This window comes from Cupressus sempervirens, chromosome 6, assembly GCF_028749045.1.
Source record: "Cupressus sempervirens isolate cs-2001-9-10 chromosome 6, ASM2874904v1, whole genome shotgun sequence".
Taxonomy (NCBI): domain Eukaryota; kingdom Viridiplantae; phylum Streptophyta; class Pinopsida; order Cupressales; family Cupressaceae; genus Cupressus; species Cupressus sempervirens.
Genome location: NC_143123.1, coordinates 532,556,531 through 532,581,913, shown reverse-complemented (window position 1 = coordinate 532,581,913; position 25,383 = coordinate 532,556,531).

The following is a 25,383-nucleotide window of genomic DNA, read 5'->3' as shown; positions in this document are numbered from 1 at the left end:
TATATATATATATATATATATATATTTCCAAATATAAAACTAAAGACATAAGTTATGATTATAAATCTATATAAAACATTAGAGCATTCCATCGATATTAAATAACAAATGACTTCATATTATTGGGCATCTATTTAAATAAGTTTTGACATGTTTAATGAAGTCAACTATGGTCAACTTTTGATTACATCCTAGTCGTTAACAATAGTCACACCTGATAGACGTGACTCATGTATGAGTCATGACTATCAGTTGTGACTCCTCAATAAACTACTTGCATATATGATATCAATATTCTTTGATTTGCAATATGATGAACATAGAACTAAAAAATAAGTCTTCAAGTTATTATAGAATAGAACAATATTGAATATCGACTTCCAGTATAGTGTAGTGTAGGAAATATCTCATACTATCTTCAGTCTAATATTATATTCTGATCTTGAGTAGTTATTCAATATAATATAAGACTTAAGTCTGATACATTAACATGGTATTAGAGAAAAGCCTGGGAGGAAAGATGTAATGTTATCATAGATTTATATGTTTATGTCATTGAAGTTGAGAGTTTTTGAATCAAATGAAATTAGTGAGTGTTATCCAAATTCATCAAGCGCCGAGACATTCTTCTTTCCCATGAGTAAATGTCGAGCACAGATTGTATAGGCTCACTAAAGTTGGAAGCTTTGACGAATTCTAAATGGAGATGCAAAGATTTTCATCCACTCAAGTCTGGTCATTTATAAAGTCTTTTGGGGAGAGAAAGGTGACTACGAGCATTTAAGGTTATAAAGAAGGGTGTATTTGTTTTTGCCTCTACTCTGAAACTCTAGGTCCCTCTCAGCTTCTCTTACAAACATGGCGTAGTGGATCATCACCACCGTGGGTGCCAACAATATAGAAACAATGTTTGTATCCTCTAAGGCTCAACAATGGGGAGTGGTTCAAAGGATTGCAACTTTAGTACAGAGGACCTGAGGAACTCACACAGTTATGCCAGGCACAAGTATTGCATTTTGGACTGGGTGTTAATAATCTACTATTGTGAATAAAGCAATTTGTGCAATCTATTATTTCAAAGAATATATGTTTTATGACCCAATGATAATAGTTGTCGTTGAAGATTAAAGCTCATATTTTTCAATGATGAGATAATATTTTGAAAAATTATTATTTTTGGCTTGAGACTATAGTGAAGCAATAAACATTTATGAAAATATATCCCAAGAATACATATTTATTGGAGCCTTTTCAATTCCATATGAAGATGTATTAAATATTGTGGTGGGGAGATTATTATCTACGACATTTAGGTTGATATTTTTGTGCTACCAAAACACCTAGCATGGAGTTAACAAACACGACACTTGGATTTCCAATGATAAATGGCTCAACAATATAGTAAAGGGAGAGAGTGGACAAACAAGATTCAAGGAGGACAATGGGAGTATATACACTAGCATAGGAAATCTCGTGAAGTATTCATTATTCAACCTATGTGGAGGCAGTGTTACCTGAATATGATGAAGTTCTAGTTTTATTGGGACAAGTGAACAAGGAGGGTGTGTGACTAGTACACTAATGTCCATGTAGTAGGAAATTTGTGTACATTTAGCACAAAAAGGCTATCAGGTTTAATCTTTATGAAGGCTATCAGGCACCAAAATTGGCACTCAAGGTTATTTTTTTAATTTTTGAGATGACAAGAGCTTGGATTACAGAGATCATGTTCTACACAAGGATTGTGTTTTGTGCACAAATTATGTTTTACGATGGATCTTGTAGGGATCACTCTAAAATACCAATTTCTACAGATGGATACAAAGATCTTATAAAATGATGGACACAAATTTTTTTCATTAAGTTACATTCATTTCAAAATATGAAATAGAATTGGAAGGTACAAATCAATGTCTACCAGGAAGGTCATATAAAGGCATCGAACATAGTTAGATGGTATAAGAATGGGAATTTCACACTGCGAGGGGAAATAGTAAACAATGTTTATTCACATTTGGACTGTCTTTAAAATATGTTCCATTCTCAAATAAAATGAAAATACATTTTGTGATTCAATGTCTATAGACCTTCATGTGTAGATAAGTATTTCTCATCTTTTAGTATTACACTTATCTACTCAGTAGTCTCTCTCTTATTTGTACTTCTATATGTGTTATAAGGAGTCATTTGCCTTAATTTTTCCCTTTGTCTACAAGGATGTCCTTGCAGGAAAGAAGATTGGAACATTAGGCATACTACCCGTATTTTACAAACTCAACCTTATGATAGTAGCTCCAAAGAAGTTGTGATTCATTAATCATCTGCTGATCATGTTGAATAATGTGAGGCTCTTGAAGAAAATAACCTTGATGATTATGATTATAAGAGGGAGTCTAAAAATTTGTCTAAGGCAAGAAGCTCTAAAGATTGATGTTCAAAGGGAGCATAACATTTCATTAGAGACAACCTTGGAGAAAAAGAGGGAGCAGAAAATAAAATGCTTCAAATCAAACTTTTGATGATCTTATTTCAGAAGGAGTAGACCTTGTTGATGGATTCTCCACTAGTTAGAAACTATAACAACTAAAGGACTATGATTCATGGGATAAAGTCTCATGTTTGTAGGCTGGAAGACCTTATGCTATCAGGATACTTATTGAACTAGGGAAGCATTACATGACTTGCTACCAAGAGGTTAGAAGGATGATAACAGATATAGAGGAAGTCTGACACTCCATCAGAGAGAACCTTTTTGCTAAGAGGTCAAAAAGTTGATATCAAACTAAGAGGAAGAAACGTTATTCTCTGACATTTTTTATGGTGAATTTTGTGACAACACCACATGATAGTATTCGTGGAGACTTCATGAAAAGTTTTGATGTCATACATGTATGAGCCTGTCCCCTGTGTACATCATGAAAAAGTGACGACTTCTAAATGATTATCACTTGTATTAGGAGAAGTTGTTGTAAAGTGATGTCCTTACAATAACTTGTAGCATGATTCATTTTTTGTGAAAGTGTTTCATGTAAGGGCTTTATCTTGTAAATCAACAACTAGGCAGTTGATATCATTAATTTGATTATCTAGAAGTTGTCTGTATAGATATATTTTTGGTACTTGGTGTATATCATGCCTTGATATTTTGATAGGCCATTACCACACTAAGCATTTGGTGATCATCATTAAGTTGATGTTTCTGATAGGCCATTTCTTTTGAGAGATTGGTGAATATCATTCAATTGATATTCTAATAGGCCAACTCTCACATGTCACAATGTTTTATATTTAACACTGGATAAAAGAAGTCTTCTAATCAAAGACCTCTTATATGTGTTTATCTGACTAATCTAAGAGGGAGTGTTAATGTATAGATTAGTTGAAGAGTTATTCATAACTCTTATAATCATATTTATGTTATTTTATATATGAAATATTTGATAAACCTATATATATAGGTTTATCAAATATTTCATATATAAAATAACACACACACTCACACACACACACACACACACACACACACACACACACATATACATACATACATACATACATACATATGTATGTATATATGTATGTATGTATGTATATATGTATATATATATATGTATATATGTGTATATATATATATATATATACATATATACATACATACATATATATACATACATAGATACATACATATATACATACATATGGATGTATGTATGTATGTATGTATATATATATGTATGTATGTATATATATATACATACATACATACATACACAACATATATATATATATACATATATATATATACATACATACATATATATATATACATACATACATACATATATATATATCTATACATACATATGTATATATACATATATACATACAAACATATATATATATATACATATGTATGTATATATATATACATACATATATACATATATACATACATATATACATATATATATATGTATGTATGTATATATGTATTCATATATGTATATATGTATGTATATATATGTATATATATATATATACATACATACATATATATATATATATATGTATGTATATATGTATATATATGTATGTATATATATATGTATATATGTATGTATATACATACATACATACATACATACATACATACATACATACATACATACATACATATATATTCCAAATATAAAACTAAAGACATAAGTTATGATTATATATCTATATAAAACATTAGAGCATTCCATCGATATTAAATAACTAATGACTTCATATTATCGGGCATTTGTTTTAATAAGTTTCAGCATGTTTAATGAAGTCAACTATGGTCAACTTTTGATTATGTCCCAGCCGTTAACAACAGTCACGCCTGATAGACGTGAATCAAGTATAAGTCACCACTATCAGTCATGACTCCTCAATAAACTGCCTGCATAAATGATATCAATATTCTTTGATTTGCAATATGGTGAACACAGAAGTAAAAAATAAGTCTTCAAGTTATTGCAGAATAGAACAATATTGAATATTGACTTCCAGTATAGTGTAGTGTAGGAAATATCTCATACTATCTTCAGTCTAATATTATATTATGATCTTGAGCAATTATTCAGTATAATATAAGACTTAAGTTTGATACATTAACATAAAGGAATGCCACTTATACTTAAATGTTCATTTTATGTTATATCTTGGTGTTGAAATTAGACTCTTGAGGTTAGAAACTGCCTATTTGGCTAAGTTAACTCAATTGTTGTGCATTTGTTTTGTATTTTTGTGTATTTATTCAATATAGTTGTGCTTTCATTCATTATAACTGCACATCCATGTAGTATGCATGTGCCTTTGTACAACTCTGTCAAACTACACATTTGCTAAGTAGTGTTGCACTTTTTTGCAACATTATTGTGCATCAAAGTTATATTGTTGCGCTGTTGTTTCCTATTTGTATGCTTTTTGTTAGGATTTAACCACAAATAGAAATAACAATTACATGCAAATATAAACAATAATAAAAAATAATAGATCACACAGAAAAGAACACAAGACATCAAGATTTGACGTGGTTCACCCAATCCCTGGGCTACGTCCACCAAACAACAAGTCCAATATTATTACAATTAGGTGATTACAACCAGATTACAATTCATAATCCCTTATAGCTCAATACCGCTGCAAGAACCAATTTTTCATCACCACAATGAAACAATCCCTAACCCTAAGCCCTTTTATACAAGTATTTTTATGTCGCTTTAGGGTTACAACATGTCGGCCATATGTCAGCCATATGTCGACCATGACCCAAATTTTTTTTCAGGGTGCAACTTCAAACCCTAAAGAATTTATGAAGTATGTACAGTACTTCCCTAATTAGTCACCATAAACAAACACTTTTTGTTTTATAAAAGGTTGTGCTTTTGTTCAAGGTGATAGACAGATTGCAAAAGTGCACATTTGTTTAGTATTCTTGTGCATTTGTTCTAGAGAATAACAAAAATGTAGAATGTTAACAACTAAAATTTCATAACGTTAGGATAAGGAAGGGTTCTTTAAAACTTCTATTCTAAATCCTAGATTAACAACCCTACCAATATTCATTAAAAGGTTCAATCCATAGCAACTCATTCATTCACAACATACTAACCAAGAACAAAATCCAATATAAAAGTAATCAATGAGAGACATCAAAGACATGTAAATCACACTGACAATTAGAAGCCACAACATTACTATAATGTTTGCTTAAATATACTATTTTAATTTTAATAGTGCAGGAGGAGAAGATGGCCTACTTAGAATGAGTTCTTGGGATTAAAGAGGCTTGAAGGTTTTCCAAAGTCCTCTAATCTTCCTTCAAGGATTCTTCAAAAACTTATAGCAATGCTTCTCTTCCTTTCTAGATTTCTTGTGTCATCTATGTACATGTTTATTCCATAGTTTTTATCCCAATTATTTTTCTATGGGTTCAACCTTCCTCCATAGTCTTTTACAAATAACCTCAGAGTTTAATTAATATATTTGTTAGAAATATAAATTCCTTCTAAAATTTCTCTATAGTTTTTGTTAAATATTTTCTATCTTCTTTTTGTTGGGAATGACCCTAATTTATAGGGAGCTTAGATGTCATTGAAACTAGTTGCATCCATTGCAATTGACATCCTAAAAAGGTTTGAATATTTAAATCAACATATTTAGTTATTATTTATAATTTTTAGTCTAGTTTTCTAACTTGTTGCTAGTTGTCTATGTGATCTTGGGGTTCAAGCTCAAGGATGTATTATGGTGCAATGGCTAAGTCTTTACTATACTCAAGAAGTTAAGGGTTCAACTCTCAATGCCCCTTTTATTATGGCGCCTTATTACTTATTATAGCTCATAATTTATCTCTTATTAATTTTCTCAAAGAGTGTGAGTAGTGAGATGGTGGATAGATGGTTAAGTAGGTGAGAGGTCAAGTGTTCAAACCTTAAAGAAACACACACATAGAGTGAATTAAACTAATACTCATAGTGTATCTAATTTAATGTCACACGTGAAACTAAACTAAACGTATATTTATTCAGGCATATATATGTGCACCCATATATACTTGGCTAATATTATATGGATACAAAATATTGCAAACATTAAAACCTGATTTATTTTAACCCAAGAAACTATTAACATAATAGACACTTAACATATTCTTTTGTTATATATTGTATTTTCTCTTAGATGTTCCCAAATTGTTACAGATTATCACAAAAATCTTATCATAGGATACATATACCTTTTAATAAGTAACTCCTATTGGTGTTTGAAACTACTGAACAACAAAAAGCTTAATACCAAAAAGATAACACTCATATAACCTAAAAATTAGCCAATTCTTGTTAACAATTACATAAGTAAACCATTTGGACCCAACTTGAACAAAACCAAGGATGGTTTCCTACCCTTTAGGCTCTACAAAACCAAGGTGGGTATACCTAGAGATGATTCAAATGCAAACTGTTGTATGAAAATTATCTTAGTTTCATTCTAATTCTCATCTTTTATCCTTAGGCACATACACAGTTTACCAATTTTTTTTAATGCTTTCAAGTTTATATGCATCCCTCATAAGTAGATCTAGTCAAAATTCTCCTAGAGTTTACAAGTATTTATGGAAATAGTAGCTACCTAAGACTCACAAATTAAATGCAAAGGAGTGGTGATCACCATTATAACCTTGAACAAAATGAAATGAAAATGACTTTGAAAATATAATTGTTTTGACATGTAGAAGCAGAAGTTACTCTCAACCATCTTTGATTTATATGACCAGTGCTTTATCCATGGGAGCAAAGGGTAAACTATTGGCAAGAGATCTTGTTCAATTAACTTGTAATTGAATTTATCAACTGTAATCACCTATTTACATTCTTATGAGATATCCTTTTCATAAACTCATGAATTTTACTAACTTACTGAAGCATTTACATAATTCCTTGAATTAAACGCAACAATAAACCAATATACAACCCATCTAGACTATATTCAATCAAATGAACCTTATTCAAATGATCTCAAAATTAATAAACTCATGAAATGGAGATAGAAAATGGTGACACAGATCTAGTGTAAATACCCTTTTGTATTATTCTTTTGTTGACTAATATAATAACCAATAGAAACTCAATGGAAAACCCATGAATTCATACTGATTCTATCATTTCTATTTGTCATTAGAAAGGTACATAACTGACAGTAAACTCAAAAACAACTACACATGATTGGACCGACTGTACTTTCCTTGAAAGTTAAAAAAAATACAAGTATTTAGACCCTTTCTCTAGCCTTGGGATCTCACTTATATAATGTGAGATGCAAGAAGCTTCAGGCATAGAGAATTGACAACTGTCTTTTACAAAGAATCTTTACATGCAGCTATCACAAAAAGACAAAAATGTGTGTAATAGAAAACTTAAACGTCACTACATTCTTTTGGTAGGCCCCATTTTTGTTACATTTCTTGGAACAATGAAGTCTTATGATTTGATTCTCTAGTTATTCCGAATCTTTAGAATAAGTGGCTATGAGGCTTGAAAGAGATGTGTCCTCTTCAGTTACTTGCAAGTCTACTTTAACTTGGAGGTTCTCCTTTTCTTCATCGTCAACAGTTAAAGTTACAGTTATTCTTGCATCTTCTTCTGCTTCATTATCTTCTTCCATTAATTCTATAGACATAAATTGTTCCTTCTGCTCATTATAAACAATGCCATTAGGCCAATCAAAATTTAGGATATCCCTTTGTACAGTTATTAAAGAATTTCCTATGGCTTCTATTTCAACAAAATCTTCCTGATGGCATTATAAAACAACTGCACTTTAACCAATTCCTCATTGGTCATTACCCATAATAAATACCTAGTTTCATTTATTACATTATTCAATCTTTGACAAAATAATTCATCTAGCTCCTCTTTCCACTCTTCCTTTTCTTTTACTTTATCAATAGTTTTGAGAGCACTAGGAAATAAATCAAAATTTCTAGCTATGTACTTTGAGAAACAAACTATCACTCTCATTTGAAAAGAATCTTGTTTGTCATCAAAATTTTCTAGCTTATTTAACAAGTAAAAAATCTTTTCTATTTGGTGATAGGATAGCTAGATGATAGATACATACATGAGGGTAATATCATTCTTTCTCTCAGTCCATTTCTATATAATAGGCTTCATTCTTTCTTCATTTCCTTTCAATTCATCCCTGATGGCTGCAATTCTTTCCAACTAGTCAAAAAATGTTCGCCATTCTATCCTATCCATTAGATAAATTACACTCTATCTTATTTTTTCCTCATATTGGTTATTTAATTCTACATGCAATGCATACAATTTATTCTTTTCCTCTTCAAAATCCTCTGCAATGTAGAATTGTGGCCTCTCAGGGGTGTCTAGTATCTCAATAATTGAATAAAAAACCATTGCATTAACAATGTCCCACTCTGGTAAAATTAGGACTCCTGATTGTTTAACCATTTGCCTTCTGACCTCAATTGTAAACTGGGAAAAATCATTCAAAAATATAGATTTCACCTCTTCCTTTATATCAGAGTTTGACTTATTGGGTTGCTCTGCTTTTATCTTCTCACAAGTCCTCTCAAAATTTCCTATATTTAATCTCCATAATAATTGTGCAAAAGCTCTAGATTTCACAAAATTTTCATCATTAATAAACCTCTTAGAAGCTTGGGCCACTATAGGATATATCTCCTTACCTTGATAGTTGACAATAGTAAGGTCGACGGAGGGTGTAGGAGGCTCTTGTGGTTCCCCAATCCCTAGGTCTGTGGAAGTAACAATAACATCCCCATTCTCCACCAATTTGTGTAAGCTGCTCCCTTAAAGATGCTCCATCATCTATTCAAATTGTGGTCTGGCTTGGGGAGTATTGTTCTGCATGAGAGGAAGACCCTTGCTCTAACTTTTGCCTCTTTGGGGCATTAGCTGCAGATGGATTTCTTGGTTTTGGCCTTTGCTGAAGGGGAGCCTATTGTACACTTTGCACCATCACATAGCTTGCCCTTTTCTGCAAAGTATACTATCTAGGAGCCACTATATTTCTACTCTTTATCCTCCTCTATATCCCAGCAGCCCTGTCTAGATATGTCTTAACATATGCAACCTTCTTTTCATTCATTGTTTGCATTATTATAGCAAAATTGTTCATCAATGCTTGCATCTTGGCTCTGTAATATTTCTTATCTTTTAGAGGGTCATAATTAAAATCAAAAGCATTAATGAATTCCAATGTTTTACTGAACGCTATCCATTTCTCTTTCCTTGATTCTTATTCTTGTAAAGAGAAAATGTTCCTTATAACATCCTTAGGGAAATATACCTATTGCACCATGTGGGCAGCTTTTGTCCTCTCTCTTAGAAGATCATAGAATCCTTCAGGGTCAATAAATCTAGCATGGGACTCTGCCATGTTGTATCTATCCATAAATAAATTGAGGTGTTTCCATCCTTTCCTCACAAAGACAAAATCATGCACTACAATAATAACTAGAAAGAAAGCACATTTCTTGGGAAAATCTCTTTCATCGATAGTCCCAATCTGCCATGACAGCTCTGCTATCCCTATCTTCAAAGGCACATGGAACGGTAGCACATGAGGCTTCCCCAAAAAGCCATATACTCTTATTACTATTGAAACATTATAAGGGACTATATCCCCCCAATTATGACTAACCAGAAGCCCTTTTGCATGGTCCTTGGGTCTGACCAATTCTAGTAGTGCTTGTGGAATCCTAGGGCTATCTCCTCTCAAGAGTGATCCAAGATTTGATGCAAAATATCTATCAAACCTTACAAAACTGGCATCTCTAGCCTTTGAAGTCATGTCAACACTCCACAATTGGATTGGATTCTTCTCCCTATCTTTGGTTACTTCTAGCTCCTTGCCCTTAGAGAAATAAGTGACTCCATTAAACAGACACACATGCATGAGCAATGAGTACCAACAAAATGGTTTGTTTACTTTCCCTTGGGATATCCCTATCAAACCATTATGAATTTCTCGTGCAAGGAAGGTGGCAAAATCAAGAATAGGGCTCATCCTAAATTGTAGAGTCTGAGCCATAATAAGCAAAATTGAGCTTGGGATTTGTTCTACTTCATCCATCCCAAAAATCTTGCAGAGAGAAATATAATGCTTGATCCCTAAGATTAAAATGTCTCCTCAATAATGGCTCTTGGGTACTAGCAGTAATTATAGACAATGTACTAATCTTGGCAGCATGTTCTTGCAGTGGCCCCATCCTTAAGTAAATCCTTTATGCATTGTACCTTGCTTGAAGGTCATCCATATCAATGATTTCATGCACAACATTGTTAGGGTTGAGGTTGAAAACCTCACTAATCAGTTCAGGGAAAACCCTCAAAAAATTCACTCCAACATGATTCTTCACCCACCTTGTAATAGGATCATACTTCTTGGCCAGATCAGTCAGTAGATCACTATCAAAGAAAACTATAGGGACTATTAATTTTCCAATGTCAAATTCCTAGACATTGCTCATGGAGGTATCTAATTTTCATTCTGAGAACCACTTTTTAAACAATTCTAAACCTCCCATAGATACTTGGGTATCTCTTACCCAATTTGCCCTATCATAGAAACCCCTGGCGACAACTGTCCTAGGGTTCTTAGGAATCAATTCTCTCCCCTTAGTGATCTCATTCACAGATAGTGGGAATTTTTCCAGGAAATCATCATGCACAACCCTCTTTAGGCAATTAGTTTGTCCTGAGAATTCCTTTTGTAGAGGCATTTTTTAAGATTAAAAATTTTACCATACCAAATTCTTGCTATTTAAAAGTTTTAGAGCACTTACTTGTGAAATTTCACTTCTTTCTGTGAAAATTTTGTCGCAATTTACTAGATTTCTCTGTAAAACTTTACGCCCTAGCTCTGGAAATTCTCTACGCTCTGATAACCTTTTGTAATTTTTTGGCTCAATAATGGTGAGATTGCAAAATATATTTGGGCATTGAAATCACATGCATGAACTCTGCACCATATTAACTCTTAACCATTACCTCCAAATTGCATCCAAATTTAAATGTTATCCATTGATTTCCTCTAATTGAATGACTTTAATACAAAAGGCAACAATCTTTATGGCTTTAAAAACATGGCCACATGTTGCATTACTGCTTACCCGCATTCCTTAAATTTCTTACATCTTGAAATTGCAAGCAAGCACTGACCCTTGATCATGATTGAATCAACAATCACAGATCATCTTACTTTAGTTATATCTAGTCAACTATACTTGTCCAATAGAAAATCTCTATGCGAATCCATGCCTCTTGACAAACTTCCATGCAAGCAAGTCCCATATTATCTTCTAAGGAAGTGATCTCTGACGTCACACTTGCCATGAGTCAAGTTGGCACTTTCTCACATTGCTTATCCTGTGAGCATTTTCATAATGTGAGCAAGCGCCCTTCGTCGATTTGACCAAGATTGAAGGTGGGTTTGAATCCTTGTCCTCTATGATCTAATCACCCATTCTGACCAATGAAATAACTCCTTTTTATCTAGCTCATTTGATAATTCTGACTGCCATATTAACTATTAAAACCTCCATGCCTATGACATGATCACTTCCAACTAGGCACATGTCTCATATAGCATGGCGTGACTCAACATTATTCCTAGATCCTAGCCCCATTGTGACACACAGTGCTATGATGCATACCCACATTTCTTATCTCTTGAGCAGTTTCTTAATATGGGCATGTGCTAACCATATATCTCACATAGATCAACGGTCACTAAATCATGCATCATTATAACACTGCATCAGCTGAACTGACCAATGGAATACTACCTTTTAGTCCAACTCACATGACAACTGCTAGGAGGACACCTCAATGCTATCTTCTAAAAAGGTGGGCCCATGATGTTAGACTATGTTACATGTCTTGTTGGTGCTTCCCCACATTATTTAATCCTTGTGCATCTTCTAATTGCGAGAAAGCGCTAGCCTTTGATCTAAAATAGATCAACGATGCATAAAATTGAAAATAAAGTAATACATTCATTTAAACACTCAACCAATGATATTGTGGGATTTTTAGAACATGCACTAATGGTACTGATAGGTCTGCAAGAAAGGTTCTGACCAATTCTGACAAGTCATTATCTTTGTGGTGCATTGATATTCTAACATAAGCAAGGGCTACATGGTGCAAAGGTGCTTGCCCACAATATTTAAAAACCTTGCACTTCAATGATGTGGGAAAGTGCCCTCTATCGATCTAACCAAGATCAACGATGGGTTGAAAAGGTATTGCAGTTAGGATTTTAAATAATATATTCACACAAACTGCAATCAAAAGTAAGGATATAAAAGGTTTAACAAAATTATGAAGTTGTCCTCCTTGCATAACTTTTGAAACTTAGTGTAAATTTTCCTGCCTAAAGTTAGTTTTGAAATATTATTTTTGAAGGTTTTCAAAACTAGGGAAAAATAAGATAAGGCATTAGGTTTTTTTACACACTTAGGGTTTTTCAATGATTGTGCTAATGAAAAACCTTGAGAGTTTGATAGAATTCACACAACATAGAGACTAGGACATGAACTAGGGCAACCTAAGAATTTGAAAAATTATAAGGAACGAAACTCTAATCTGCATGATACAATGTCTTAGATGGTTTTTCACTAATATTTTCAAAATTTCTCTGCATTGTGAAAAATCAAACCAACAGTGGTTCTATCTGGGGATGATAGACTACTTGAGTCTATGAAAGAATTTAGAATCTTTGGAAGAGCATACCACATACTTGGTACAAGAATGACAATTTCTTTAGAGAACACGTAACAAAACAATATAACAGGGAGCTAGACTATACAAGAATACTTACAAGGATCTATAAAATATACAAAATGTACAAGAACACAAGAAAACTTAAATCTACTATTCATGGAAAACAGATACTTTAAGAAAAATACCTCTTCAAGAATTGTCCATGAACTAGCAATTCAAGAATATCTCTAGTCAAATCCTTTAGAAACTATGAATCTTCTCTATTTGTATCACAAATGTTATATGGGTCAAGCCAGATTGGGTCAAATTTACCATGCTTCCCTTTATCTTCCATTCTAGCATTCCACATCAATACCATGTCACTTATTTCAAATTTCCTCTCAATGGCTCTTTTTTCATAGAAGTGCTTCATCTGTGATTGTAACTTGGAAATTTGAATGGAAGACTCTTTCCTTGCTTCTTCTAGTTGCAAAATGTCATTCATTCTGAGTTGCATCTAATTAATGATATCATCTTCATATAGTTGAACAAATTTATACATCTCCTTTAGGTTATTCTGTGGGAGTCTAGCCTATATACCATAGAGCAAATCAAATGGAGCACATCCGATGGCCTTTTTCATAGTAACCCTGTCAGCCCACAGAGCTAATGGCAACTTTGAATCCTAGGCCTTCTTGTTTTCTCCCAAAATCCTCTTAATGATTTTCAATATACTTTTATTACTTGATTCTGCCTGTCCATTTCCTCGAGGATGATAGGGTGATGATGTGTACTCTGTAATGCCATACTTTTTACAAATTTTTTTATACTCCTTAGATCTGAAGCACATAGCATTATCAGTTACAATTTTCTATGGACACCCAAACTTGGTCACAATAATATTTAAGATGAAATTAATCACTACTTTACTTGTTGCATTCTTAGTAGAGATTGCTTCAACCCATTTAGTAAAGTAATCAGTAGCAACTAGGATCCAAGAATGTCCACCACTAGATTTATTTGAGATCTTACCTATGAAATCAATTCCCCATTGTTGAAATGGTGCCTGTACTTCAATAGGTCTTAATGGTAAATTCCTAGAAAATTTTAACTTTCCACTAAACCTTTGACAAGCATCACAAACCTTTACAAACTCATAAGCATGTCTGAAAAGTGTTGGCCACCAAAAACCAGCCCTAAGAACTTTATGAGCAGTGGTTTTAGCCATATAATGACCACCACATACACCTTAATGCATGTCTTTCAAAATCCTTTTAGATTCAATGTCATCTACACTTTTCAAAAGTACCCCTTCCATATTTCTCCACCATGATTTTCCTTGCACTATAACATACCTTATGGCCTCTAACTTCAAAGATCTTTTCTAGTTATTTGTTAATTCTGACAGAGATTTCATGTTTTGCAAATAATAAATCACATCTCTATACCAGTCTAAGGTATCCATATCACAAAAATTATCCCTGCAACTATCATCAAGTTGATTAATTTGCTTTGCCTCTAAATTGGCTTCTATCATCAATTTGGCCAAACCTTGACCCCTAACCAGTTTGGTAATCTGAATATCAATGTTAAACTCTTGTATCCTATTAATCCATCTACATCTCTTTCCAGATACCTCTTTCTGTGAAAAAATATCCTTCACAGCAGCAATAGGAAAAAAAACAATGACAGTGGCTCCCATTAAGTAACATCTAAAATCTTTTATCCCTTTCACTAGTGCATATGCCTATTTTTCATTTATATCATACTTAAGTTCTGCTGCTTATAAAGACTTGTTGAAGAATGCAATAGGCTGCTCATAACCTTCCTCAATTTTTTGTAACAATACTGCAGCAATAGTATGAAATGAGGCAAAGGAAAATATATGCATTGGTTTATCATAATTTGGAGCTTTGAAAATGGGGGCATCTTTAATCTTGCTTAATCTTTTGGAATGCAATGCTAGATTTACTATCCCATTTTATCTTCGATCCTTTCTTTAGCATCCTTGATATAGGCCTACTAATCTCTACAAAATTAGTTACAAATCTCCTAAGAAAGTTGATCTGTCCAAAGAATGAATAAATTCCTTTAACACTTTTGGGTTTTTGAATCTTGTCAATGGCTTCTACCCTTTCAAGGTTAATCCTCACTCTATGCTTGGCAACTAGGTGTCCTACCAATTTTCCTTTAGTAACACCAAAATTGCATTTCCTTGGATTCAAAGAGATACCATACTTAAGGGCTTTGATAAATACCTTTTCTAGATGTATACAATGATCATTCTCATCCTTGGAATAAGTAGTGAGGTCATCCTGATACACAAACATAAATTTATCAATAATATCAGCAAAAGCCACATCCATAGCCCTTTTAGAAGTAGCCCCAGCATTAGTAAGCCCAAAAGGCATCCTAACATAAACATAAGTACCCCATGGAGTAGTAAAAGGAGTCTTGAACTGTTCTAGTTCTTTAACAACCACTTGATTGTAACCTAAAAAATCCATCCCTCATAGACATAAGCTCAGAACCAATGACCCTTTGCAACATAGCTTCCATATTTGGAAATCCATAATTATCCTTTAATGAAGATATATTAAGATTCCTGAAGTCAACATATAACCTTATGTTCCATTTTTCTTCCTAACAATGATTAAATTGGATACCCAAGAGGAATGCTTGATAGGCTTTATGATCCTAGCATCTCTTAACTTGACCAATTCCTCTTGCATTTTGGGAGCCAAAGTAGGATTTATTGGCCTCTATTTTTGTCTAAAAGGCTTAGCATCTGATTTCAAACGGATTTCATGTTGAAACAAATCTAGCCTTTAAGTCATCATATGACCATGCAAACACATGTCTATACTTCCTTAGTAGGTCTATCAAATCTTTCCTAATTTTAGGAGGCAATTTCTTACCAATATATATCTTTTTAGGTGTTTCCTCCATTCCCAAATTTACCTCCTCTAGATCCTTGGCATTATATTCACTAGTATTCATTTGTGACTTCTCTTGGTTGTTAAAAATAGTTTCTAAAACAAGTAGACCCTTTGGAATTTTATTTGTCTTTAATTGTACAACTTCCTGCCCAAAAATAGTATCATTTCCATTTATATTTTCTACATAAGCTACACAACCAATTTGTTGTCCTCACAACATATACTCACAATTCAAAAATCTTAGAATATCCTTATCATCTTCAAACACTTTCCAATTTTGGATATTATCAGGAACAAAGGGTCTAGTTTGAGTTTCAACTTTGGATATGCCAGCAAATGTAACATCATCAGGTTTTATTGCTATATTTTCTAACAAGTTTGCCATTTTGTTGTTAGTCCTATCTTTCCAAAATATCCCATATGCATCAAAACATTCAATCATATTCCATACAACATTTTTGTATTGTTTTAATCTTTTGTTTTTTGACACATAAGAATTTCTTACTTGGGATACAACCAATTTAGAATCTCCTATAATAATGTAAACATTTTATCCCATGCTTATGAGCTAGTCTAAGTCCTAACAACAAGGCCTCATATTCTGCTATGTTGTTAGTACAAGGGAAACTCAGTGTGAAAGAAAATTTGTATGTTACCCCAGTAGGGGAAATCAAAAGAATACCTACACCTACTCCATCTTTGCAACAAGAACCATCAAAGAATATGGTCCATAAATCTCTTTTATCTATTTTTGTATCAATTTCTAATTCCATCTAAGATTTATCCTTACCCTTCTTCAAAGTTAAAACCTTAGCTCTGAATGCATTGTCATCTGTATCCGCAAAGTTTGTCATATCATCCTCAAAATCTTCTTCTATCATATATATGCTCTTTGGTTCTCTATTTATTTTTAACAAATTCCCATCAATGTTAAAAGTAGCAAATGATAGATCACATTGCAAACTTCCTCCCATGGTAGCACTCCATTTTCTAGATAATAACATACCATACTGAGGTGGAATATCAACAACCAACACACTCATAGTAATTTCTTTGTCTAGACAGGCTATTAGTCTATAATGTAAGGCATTAATAGTACCTACGATTGTCACTTCTCTTTTATCCATGGCACAACATCTTCCCTGACTGGTATCAACTTTCAAACCTAGTCTGTTCATTATTTCAAAAGGCATAATAGTATTGGAAGCACCAGAATCAACATGCAATTTTTTAATGTTTTACCATTTACTATGATACTCAAGAAAAATGACTCAACACTTCTCAAACATTCATTAATAGAGCTATTCAAAAACATCTGAGGAATTTGAGACACAACTACTTCCACTTCTTTGTCTTTTATCTTTTCTTTGCTTCCCTGCCTGGGATCATGGATTTCATTGCAATCTTGTTTTGTCCTCACATCAGTATTTCCTAACTATGCTATGGCTTTATTTTGATGTTTAGGGATCCTTATTAATTCAGACAAAGGAACTTTAATAGTGATCTATGATAGAACATTAAGCATATCTATAGAAGAATCTGAGGGATTATCAATAGTCATATCCTTCTTCTCATGATGTTTATCAGAAGTACCTTGATAATTCTTGTCATTTACAATGATCACTTTTGATACCTTCTCATCTAATTTCTTGGAAAAATTATTTGAGAATTCTAACTCCTTAGGATTTCCTCCTTTCTTTGGTTCCCATTTTTTATTGGAAATTTTGACCTTCACTGCAGGAATTTTTTTAGGCTTTACAACTTCCTTTTTCTTAGGGTCAGCTTTCTTGATAAATATACTAGCTACCTTACCATTATTAGCATTCTAAGCCATATGTCTAGTTTGTACTTGAGTTATCATGCTAGCAATAATTTGATCAACCTCTTCTCTAGAAGGCTTCCTTAGTATCACCTCCTCTCTAGTAGATGCCATGTTACATACATTGTCCTCGACATCACTTTCCTCATCAGAAAATACCTGCTGCTGCATATGACTTTGAAACTGTCTTTGCTCCACTACATCTCTATCATGTTCATCACTATCATAATGGTCATAATGTGACTCAAACATATTACATCCTACATCATCATTTCTTTCTTCATGTTCTTGATTTTCTTCTACCTTAGCTTGATTTCTAGAAAATGACAAAGCTACTGCATAATACTCAGGAGCATGAGGCAATTGACAAACAAAAAGCCATGTGGGTTCAATAGTGAGTTTTGGGTCATCCACCACATTTATGGAATTTTTGGATAAAGGATCAGGGGTAACTTTGTTACTGGTATTCTTAGGAGGAGGAACATTGGGCTGACCATCCTTTCAAGTAGTGTTATAAGGGAAATTTTGCAATCTATTCTATCTACCAAAGTTGGACTGATTAGGGGCATTATTTTCAATGGGATTCATATTATTTTTTCCGCGAGGAAGATTCAAACCTTTTAAAGCATTCAAAACTTGACTCATCTCACTAGGCTTTTACTTTTTCCCTCCTGTAGATTTGTGCTCTTCTTTTCTATTTCCCTTACTCCCAAATAACCTAGGATCATCTCTTTTGTTCTCCAATCTCCCTGAAATCCTCAAATTATTTTCTAAATTGATAGAAATTCTGAAAGTATCTCTTAAAGTTCTAGGCTCCTTATCCCTAAGCTGATATGCCATTTTACCATCAAAGTTGTTCAAATAAGTAATCATACATACCTTTTCATCAACTTGAATGGCTTGCATTAGCTTATACATCCTCTTCTAGAACCTTTTGTTGAAGTTAGTAATAGATTCATTATGCAACCTCTTAATATTATTGAACTCACTTAGAATATAACTTGGGTTTTGTTTATCACCATATTGTTCCTTAAAACAATATTCAATGTCTTTCCAATCTGCAATGGATGATTCAGGGAGCCTCTTGAACCATTCTCTAGCATCTTGAGTTAATGACTGAACAAATAACTTCATGATAACATCTTCAGCCTCAACCTCATAATCACTCATCATGTCAAGAAAGTTCCTCAAGTGATCCTCACAAGTGATAGCATTATTTTTAGAAAACTTGGGTAATCTTTTCCTCATTTCTTGTGGGATAGGGTTAGGGAAACTAGGAATACCTTCAAAGTGTATCTACCTATAGCCTTCTAATTGAATAGCTCTTCTTTGTAAATCAACCTTAGAAGCATTGACAATATTTCTTTCATTATTTTTAAAAGCATTACTAGTACTAGCATTTGCAGTAGATTTATTAAGATCCATTTTCTATGATGAAGAAGACAAGAAAGAAGTAGACAATTTAGTAGTATTTTGGTTTGCAATATTTATTCTATCATTATCTTTAGGAGAAAATATAGATTACTTCTTAGCATTTTCTAGAAACTTAATCTTGTTATCTCAGTTATTACTGCCTCATTCTCTACAATTTCCAATTTCTTAGCCAAAGCATCCTTCTCTTTCCTCCTTTTTTCTAACTCAACATCAGAAAGTGACAAAGAGTCATGGATCTAGATGGATTTTGTTGGTTCATTTATCCTAATACCAACTTCCTTTTGTTTTCCCTTATCTTGGACACCAACAACATGTTCTACGTCTCGTTTAACCTCTAGGGTCTTATTATTCTTCATCTATTGTATCACATGACCCTCTTGGTTTAGATCTTGATCTTTTAATAGCTTTTTCTCTTGTAATTTAAGCTATTCAACTTGACCCACAATTTCATGCTGCCAAGCACTGGCTACTATCTCATTTTTCTTTTTCAAAGCAACAATTCTCTTAAGTAATTCTTGCTTTTCCTCATAAGCCTTCATGATCTTCTCCTCCCTTTCCTTTTGAAATTTCCTATCAATAGCCTCTTGCTCAGTGAGCTACATTCTCAACATTTCATTCTTATCAGGGTCAAGAATAGTAAACTCAGAACCCTCATCATTGAAACTTTTAGGCTCTAGATGTTTTGGTCTTTCCCTTTTAGGAGAGTAATCTAATATGAAAGGGTTTGTGCTACATTGGAAAAGATTGTTACTAGTCCTATCCTCTAGACTAAGTGCATGTGGTTGCACAACTTTTTCTTGACATAACGTTTCAGGAGTATTATAGAAATCATCATCAGATAATCCAAGATGAGATCTAGGACCTTTGCAGAAAGGTTCCTTTTTAGAGGTAGAAAGGTAGGTGTTAACTTTTCCCTTGCCAGTTTCTCCTGGGAATAAATTCCCTTCTACATCTAGGCTCCTTTCACAACCCAATTTTTCTTTCCTCTTCGAGGAAGATCAGTCTGTAACTTAATAGCTAGGTTTTTCTTCACATTTTCCTACGTGTTTTCTACACTTCCCATGATCTAAAATGTCTTTAAAATTGAAATTGCTTAAAATCTTTATGAGTCACCACCCACCTTGGAAAAAGTAATGCAATAATCTTGTTTTCCTAACAAAATATCATGGGATTATCAAGAAAGAAATGGACAAATAGAATGCAACCAATCAAAATTTGTTTAGGGACTATAACTCTTTCTTTAATGGATAAGACACCTTTGCAAGGACCATACATGTCAGTGCACACATGTGGTGTGGGGTTTTGTTCTCCTTCTTTTTAAATTCTCAAGGTTTGTCACTAGAAAAGTCCACTAAACCACATGTAACTCCCAAAGGATCTGACAACTGAAATACTGATACTTCCCTAGCAGAGTCACCATTTTGTTGGTGTTTGAAACTACTAAACAAAAAAATGCTCAATACCAAAAAGATAACACTCATCTAACCTAAAGATTAGCCAATTCCTATTAACAATTACATAAGAAAACCATTTGGACCCAACTTCAACAAAACCAAGGATGGTTTCCTGCTCTTTAGGCTTTGCAAAACCAAGGTGGGTATACCTAGGGATGATTCAAATGCAAACTATTGTATGAAAATTATCTTAGTTTCATTCTGATTCTCATCTCTTATCCTTAGTCACATACAGGGTTTACCAATTTTTTTTTAATGCTTTCAAGTTTATATGCATCCCTCATAAGCAGATTTGGTCATAATTCTCCTAGAGTTTACAAGTATTTTTGGAAATATCAGCTACATAAGACTCACAAATTAAATACAAATGAGTGGTGACCAGCATTATAACCTTGAACAAAATGGAATGAAAATGACTTTGAAAATATAATTTTTTTGACATGTAGAAGCAGAATTTACTCTCAACCATCTTTGATTTTTATGACCAGTGCCTTATCCATGGGAGCAAAGAGTCAACTATTGGCAAGAGATCTTGTTCAATTAACTTGTAATTGAATTTATTAATTATAATCACCTATTTTCATTCTTAGGAGAAATCCTTTTCATAAACTCATGAATTCTACTAATTTACTGAAGCATTTACATAATCCCTTGAATTAAAAGCAATAATAAACCAATATACAACCCATCCAGACTACATTCAATCAAATGAACCTTATTCAAATGATCTCAAAATTAATAAACTCATGAGATGGAGATAGAAAATGGTGACACGGATCTAGTGTAAATACCCTTTTGTATTATCCTTTTGCTAACTAATACAATAACGAATAGAAACTCAATGAAAAACCCATGAATTCATTCTGATTTTGTCATTTCTATTTGTCATAAAAAAAGTACATAACTAGCAGTAAACTCAAAAACAACTACACATGACTAGACTGACTGTACTTTCCTTGAAAGTTGAAAAATATACAAGTATTCAGACCCTTTCTCTAGCCCTAGGATCTCACTTATATAATGTGAGATGCAACAAGCTTCAGGCATAGAGAACTAACAACTATCTTTTACAAAGAATCTTTACAGGCAGCTGTCACAAAAAGACAAAAATTTCTGTAACAGAAAACTTAAACATCACTACATTCTTTTGGTAGGCCCCATTTCTGTTACATTTCTTGGAACAATGAAGTCTTATGATTTGATTCTCTAGTTATTCTGAATCTTTAGAATAAGTGGCTATGAGGCTTGAAAGTGATGTGTCCTCTTCAATTACTTGCAAGTCTACTTTAACTTTGGGGTTCTCCTTGTCTTCATCATCAAGAGTTAAAGTTACAGTTACTCTTGCATCTTCTTCTGCATCGTCATCTTCTTCCATTAATTCTGTCAACATAAATTGTTCCTTTCACTCATTGTAAATAGTGTCATCAAGCCAATCAAAATTTAGGATATCCCTTTTTACAATTATTAAAGAATTTCCTATGGCTTCTATTTCAACAAAATCTTCCTAATGGCATTGTAAAACAACTACACTTTAACCAATTCCTCATTGGTCATTGCCCATAATAAATGCCTAGTTTCATTTATTACATTATTCAATCTTTGACAAAATAATTCATCTAGCTCCTTTTTCCACTCTTCCTTTTCTTTTACTTTATCAATAGTTTTGAGAGCACTAGGAAATAAATTAAAACTTTCAGCTATGTACTTTGAGAAACAAATTGTCACTCTTATTTGAAAAGAATCTTGTTTGTCATCAAAATTTTCTAGCTTATTTAACAAGTCAAAAATCTTTTCTATCTGGTGACATGATAGTTGGATGATAGATACATACATGAGGGTAATATCATTGTTCCTCTCAGTCCATTTCTATATAATAGGCTTCATTCTTTCTTCATTTCCTTTCAATTCATCCCTGATGGCTACAATCCTTGCCAACTGGTCAAAATATGTTGGTCATTCTGTCCTATCCATTAGATACATTATACTTTGTCTTATCTTTTCCTCATATTGGTTATTTAATTCTACATGTAGTGCATACAATTTATTATTTTCCTCTTCAAAATCCTCTATAGTGTAGAATTGTGGCCTCTTAGGGGTGTTTGGTATCTCAATAATTGGGGTTGACTTGAAAGGCTCAATAGGTGGCCTAAGGTATACAATCCTGGGTCTGCTTGATTCTCATGCTTTTCTTTTCCCTAGTTGTTTATCCATTTGAGATATTTGATTTTCTAATGATTGTATCTATTTACCCCTATCCTCATATGCTTTCAAAACTTCCTCAAATCTAGCATTGAGTTGAGCAAACTTATCCTCTTCCTGACCGGACACGACACTGCCAAATTTTAGCATTTCTTAAGCCATTCTAATAATTTTCTTACTGCCAACCTCACTAGCCTGAATACTGTTAATGCACCAGTATGCTTTGCAATAGAGATTTCCTGCATTCTAATTTTGTCGCTCTTCCCAATTGACCAAATTACAAGGACCTAGTGGTCATCACTAAATTTGACTCCTCTATGAGCCTGCAATACGTCTTCCTCTATTTTATACTTGACATCTTTTTCCTTTCTAATTGAATAAAAAACCATTGCATTAACAATGTCCCACTCTGGTAAAATTAGGACTCCTAATTGTTTAACCATTTACCTTCCGACCTTAGGTGTAAACTGGGAAAAATCATTCAAAAATAACAATAACATCCCCTTCTCCACCAATTTTTCTAAGCTGTTCCCTTAAAGATGCTTCATCATCTCTTCAAATTGGGGTTTGGCTTGGGGAGTATTGTTCTGCATGAGAGGAAGACCCTTTCTCCAACTTTTGTCTCTTTGGGGCATTGGCTACAGACAAAATTTCTACTCTTGGCCTTTGCTGAAGGGGAGCCTGTTGTACACTCTACACTATGACATAACTTGCCCTTTTTTGTAAAGTATACTATCTAGGAGCCATTATGTTTATGCTCTTTGTCCTCCTCTATATCTCTGTAGCCCTGTCTGGATATGTCTTGACATATGTAGCCTTCTTTTCATTCATTGTTTGTATTATTATAGCAAAATTGTTCATCAATGCTTGCATCTTGGCTCCCCAATATTTCTTATCTTTTAGAGGGTCATAATTAAAATCAAAAGCATTGATGAATTCCAATATTTTACTGAACACTATCCATTTCTCTTTCCTTAATTCTTATTCTTGTAAAGAGAAAATGTTCCTTATAACATCCTCAGGGAAATATACCTGTTGCACCATGCGGGCAGCTTTTGTCCTCTCTCTTAGAAGATCATAGTATCCTTCAGGGTCAATAAATCTAACCTGGGACTCTGACATGTTGTATCTATTGAGAAATAAACTGAGGTGTTTCCATCCTTTCCTCACAAAGACAAAATCATGCACTATAGTAACAATTGGAAAGAAAGTACCTTTCTTGCGCAAATCTCTTTCATCAATAGTCCCAATCTACCATGACAACTCTGCTATCCCTATCTTGAGAGGCACATGGAATGGTAGCACATGAGGCTTCTCCAAAAAGCCATATACTCTTATTACTATTGAAACATTATAAGGGATTATATCCCCCCAATTATGACTAACTAGAAGCCCTTTTGCATGGTCCTTGGGTTTGACCAATTCTAGTAGTGCTTGTGGAATCCTAGGGCTATCTCCTCTCAAGAGTGATCTAAGCTTTGATGCAAAATATCTATCGAACCTTACAAAACTAGCATCTCTAGCCTCTGCAGTCATGTCATCACTCCACAATTGGACTGGATTCTTCTCTCCATCTTTGGTTACTTCCAACTCCATGCCCTTAAAGAAATAAGTGACTCCCTGAAACAAACACACATGCATGAGAAATAAGTACCAACAAAATGATTTGTTTACTTTCCCTTGGGATATCGCTATCAAATCATTATGAATTTCTCGTGCAAGGAAAGTGGCAAAATCAAGAATAGTGCTCATCCCAAATTGTAGAGTCTAAGCCATAATAAGGACAATTGAGCCTAGGATTTGTTCTAATTCATCCATCCCAAAAATCTTGTAGAGAGAGAAATATAATTCTTGAGCCTTGAGATTAAAATGTCTCCTCAATAATGGCTCTAGGGTATTGGCAGTAATTATAGACAATGTACCAATCTTGGTAGTATGTTCTTGCAATGACCCTGTCCTTAAGTAAATCCTTTGTATATCATACCTTGCTTGAAGGTTATCCATATCAATGATTTCATGCACAACGTAGTTAGGGTTGAGGTTGAACACCTCACTAATGAGCTCAGGGAAAACACCAAAAAGATTCACTCTAGCATGATTCTTCACCCACCTCGTAATAGGATCATAGTTCTTGGCCAGATTAGTCAATAGATCACTATCAAAGAAAACTACAAGGACAATTAATTTTCCAATCTCGAATTCCCAGAGATTGCTCATGGGGGTATCTAATTTTCATTCTGAGAACCACTTTTTAA